The sequence below is a fragment of the Cornus florida genome, unplaced genomic scaffold (assembly GCF_030987335.1).
Source record: "Cornus florida cultivar Cherokee Brave unplaced genomic scaffold, ASM3098733v1 CherokeeBrave_3.0.0_Hap2_Chr03, whole genome shotgun sequence".
Taxonomy (NCBI): Eukaryota; Viridiplantae; Streptophyta; class Magnoliopsida; order Cornales; family Cornaceae; genus Cornus; species Cornus florida.
Window position 1 is genome coordinate 20,259,255 of NW_026775573.1, and position 4,555 is coordinate 20,263,809.

The 4,555-nt window shown below is 32.6% G+C and overlaps 1 long non-coding RNA gene across 1 annotated transcript; it reads right to left on the minus strand.

Annotated features, from left to right (window-relative positions):
- Nucleotides 1-1,383: 1,383 nt before the first annotated feature.
- LOC132298686 (uncharacterized) lies at nucleotides 1,384-3,873 on the minus strand. The gene is made up of 3 exons (XR_009479924.1): nucleotides 3,793-3,873; nucleotides 2,524-2,596; nucleotides 1,384-1,541 (listed from the first exon to the last, which is right to left on the minus strand). It is a non-coding gene; the product is annotated as an uncharacterized LOC132298686 (long non-coding RNA).
- Nucleotides 3,874-4,555: the final 682 nt, after the last annotated feature.

Consider the following 4,555-nt stretch of genomic DNA (forward strand, 5'->3'; position numbering starts at 1 on the left):
CATGGCATTTGACTCTTAAGCGTGAGAAAAGTATAAACTTTTTTATTAATTAATAATTACTTTGATTTGTTCGGCGGATACTTCGGGATCCTTAGACCGACACTTTAGGTAGTTATGTAATTAATAGTTAGACAGTTATATTATCAATATTTGCATCATTGCTACTTGTATTTATTTTGTATTGATTATGGTTGATCACGAAGTAAATTCGAAGGCCTTCGTGTGTTTTTAGACAAAATGATTTATTATATATATATTTATTTAAATTATTATTTTTGTCAAACAAATGATTTATTGTGATCGAGCCAGATATAATCAATGGTACCAAAATAAATATATTAATTAAGTAGTCGGATTGATGACTTTATTTATCCGATAACTAATTATGTATAGGGGGGTCAAAGTGCAACATTGACTTAGAGGTTATTTATTATTTAATTGGAGTTCAATTAATTTCTTTTAGTGGAGTAGAAATTAATTTATGAATCAATTGAATTGGGTCCATTGACCGGACCAATTATTAATTCATTGTAGCCAATAAAATAATAAGTCCAAATGATTCTCACTCATAGCCCAACTTGATATTGGAATCCTATTAGATTTGAGACGTGTGAATTAGAGATTGAGAAGGATTTATTGTTTCCTTTTCTTTATATTTAAGTTGCCTATATATATACATGGTCTATGTATATTTGAGGAGTAATTTTTGGAAGAAGGAAAAATGAATTTATTTTCTCTCTATAAAAAATTAGGGTTAATGTTCTCATCTAATGGAGGCTCCCACAAGTCTAGTTTTTCCAATGTCATTCATGGAAGCTTATGAGTGATTCCTAACGGCAAAACAATTACCAAGAAGATGGAGATTCAAGAAGAAGGCATCTTGCTAAGGGATGTACAATAAGTGAAAACATTCACTTTAGAGGAAAGATTTAAAGATTTACTCAGATATTTGATGTAAGTATTCAATCTATTAATTGAATGATACATCATATTTTATTTTTGCATAAAACTTATTTCTATATGATGAATCAAGATTTATGAATCAAAATCTCTCGAATTTTTTTTAAAATTAGCACGTTTCCAACACAGAGTGCTCTGGTTCCCTAAAGGATATTAGGTTTTGTTTCTCATATTGGAAAATGTATCACAAAAGCTTCATCATTTTGTATATTTTTTATTGTCATTGACAGGCTCACATGTGATTGATAACTCAGATAAGATAAAAGGATTCAAATATTAATTTTCAAAAACATCTTTGGATCATGAATCATCGCATTAAATCGATTTTTCCTTGATTGAATTCAAGCCCAAATGGACATGCAATAAACCAGCATTATCGGTATACATTCAAGCCCATAATGCAATAAACCAGCATTATGTTTAGTGTACGAGCCAGCAAGGAAGAAATTTTTCACAGGTGTTTTCTGATCGGGTCTAAATGGATCTTTACCAGGTGCCTCACGATATAAAGATTGCCCAATTTTGACAACAGATGACCAAGTAACTTCCAGACCTTGAGAAGATGGGAACAAAGCTAAAACCTGACACGGTTAAAACAAATTAGACAATATGTTCACATTATTGCAAAATTTCTTGAATTCATTTATGTTTCAAAACTATTTTCGAAGCATTGGATAATATATGAGAACTCTTCAGGTGTTTTACCATCAGTGGGAAAAATGCTGGGTAACGGCTTTCTCTCTTTCTTTCTTTTTTCCGGAAGTTTTTTTACCATCAGTTGTTCGAATGCAATGTTTGCAAATATCTAAGTTTATTTAATATTTGAAGAAACTTAAGAACTTCAAAGATATTGAGCAACATCAGAAAAGCCCCAAACTTATGATATATAATTAAAAGGTAATTTATTTATTTTATTTCATGTGATAAGCGTATATTTATTCTTTGAACAATCCAATCTGCCCCACCCAGCACCCTCAATTAACAGCGCCACACTGGGTAATGACCTTTGAAAAGTGTAGGATTATTGTTATTTTAGTATATTTTAAACATTAAACGTAGTATACTTAACCTATATTCAGTTCTGTTGAAAATATAAATTAATTAAACACGTGTTCTTATATAATCTTTGGGTTTTTATTTTTGATCTTCTTAAATATTTAGTTTGCACAATCATTATAATTATACTGATCTGCTTCTAATAAATTGCTCTCTTAAGCACCCTCTGACATGCTTTTATAGTATTGCTACCAATTCATAAGCACATTATAAGCTGAAACATGAGGCCCCCAATACGTAAGAGCATTATAAAGCTGCAACATGAGGCCCCAATATATTTACGACTATGTTTGCCAAACCTGTATGGCTGTATAACTATTTCAATCTTTTTGCTTTTCATTTTTGGGTTGGAGTTTTTAAGTATTACCAGGATTTTTAACGTTTCCTACTTGTATATTATAATGTTACAGTTAATACCATGTTGTATTAATGATGGAGTTACTAAAACCAAGAAAACATCAAAAAGAAAATTTCAGAATACAGGGATCCTCCTTAGATGGTACTTACCTGTCTTGAAACTCTATTAATTATTTCATCATTTGGTAACGGCATGTAGGGATCACCAGGTGTAAGCACACATCTGTTAAGAAGAAATAGCATTTAGTAAAACAAATATCCAAATGAATGCCAGGACAAGTGCAGTGACTGAAGTAATTTGCAAAAGTTTTAGGGGATTTATAAGCAAATATATGGAGCAAAGTATTGAGGTCAAAAACATGTTTTGAAATATATTCTTAAATGAAATAAAAAACAATCCGCCCCCGGGGGCCTAGCAGTGATGGCAAGGTGTTGGCCTTGGGTAATCACTCACCCGGGTTCGAGCCTTACCCCCTGCTAGAACTTCGACTCATCCGGTATTGTGGCTATGGGGCTGGGCTACAATATCCCCAGTTTGGTGCATTGGGGTAGGGTCCGAAGGGTCTTGTCTTGGGGAGTTCTGGGTTATCAAAAAAAAGAAAAAGAAAAAAAGAAAAAGACAATCCACTCAAAAACTGAAACTAAATCATGGAAATGTCAGATGTCAGAATGAGTTGAAAAACACAGTATATAATCAGAAGCCACTAAATCATGGAAATGTCAGATGTCAGAATGAGTTGAAAAACACAGTATATAATCAGAAGCAAAACAACAAGGAGAACCTGACTAGAAACAAACAACATGAGCAAATAACTTTCATCTAGAAAAAAGATGCAGAAATTCATGTGATCATGCTAATTAAACTAGAAAGGAATATCTGAACTGAACTTGCAATATTTTATATGAAGAATAGTCCAATAAAGTATTTTTAAGGCAACAAAATCAATATTTGCAACAAATATGCAGACGAATATATCAACAATAGTTTATTGTATTATACTTCATAATAATAACAAAGTTCATTGATAAATTATGTTACACCTACAGGTCACAGGGCCTACCCAGCCAACCAACCAATATGATGCCTAGTATAATGACAATGATAGATATAAATATCCAGAGACATAGATCAGTTCTCATATACCATGTGCAACATGCATGTAGTTTAAACAAATGAAGTCATTGGTCAGGAATACATCTAATAATGTTAAGGATATATTTTGCACAACCAAACTAAGTGCCAAAAAATATATTATGGTGGCAAAGGACCTTGTATCAAAATTAACAAATTAATAGCTTACAGACTATTTCATTTAAGTGGAAACATGCATAGGTTTATCAGCTGCGTCATGTCATAAATGCACGAACACTGATGATTCTGACGATGATACAAGGATAAACAAAAATAATTATCCTTACTGGAGCGATGAACCTTGACCCTCAATATAATAATCCTCTGGGGATGTTAGTGCAAGGTCTGCAAAGCAAGAGAAATCTGCAAGAGAATACCACATTTCATTGGACATTATTGTAAAGTGAAAGCAGAAATAATTCTTGACCCCTCAAATTAAAAATTCACATTTATATAACAGTACTTCACAAAACATAAGACAATCACCTTGACCGTTCTAGATCCTGTAACTCTGTGACCCAGCTATTGTATCTAAGTTGCACTGTGACGACAGGCACTCCAACTAGTTTATAGTTTATAGAACTAATCTTTTAATTCCAGGGACGTCACAGGCTGCCATTAAATGGAAAAGTTTAATGAGTTGATGTAATTGAAATGGATAATGGATGGAAGAATATAAATTGTGGAGAAATAGTCAACCACAAACCTGCAACATAAGCATCAGCTTCCACAATTTTCTTTTGTGTAGCCTGAAAGAATAAGAGAATTATTGGGAGTTAATCATCAAAGGAAATGCTCCATGCACAAATGTCAAACCGTCAATAACTGTTAAGTCAGCATCTGTCAACTATACCTTAGGACCCTCAATAATGTAGCTTCCCATTTTCAATTCATATAGTTGTTAAAACTTCATGGTATGGACTTTGATCCTTCAAATATTTTTATAGACTAAAGTGAATATGATCATTCTCTGGATACTCCTGCGTGTTCCCCCTTGGACAAGAACCAATCAGAGAAGCTTATCTGTAAAAAATCATCAAAAAGTTTCAC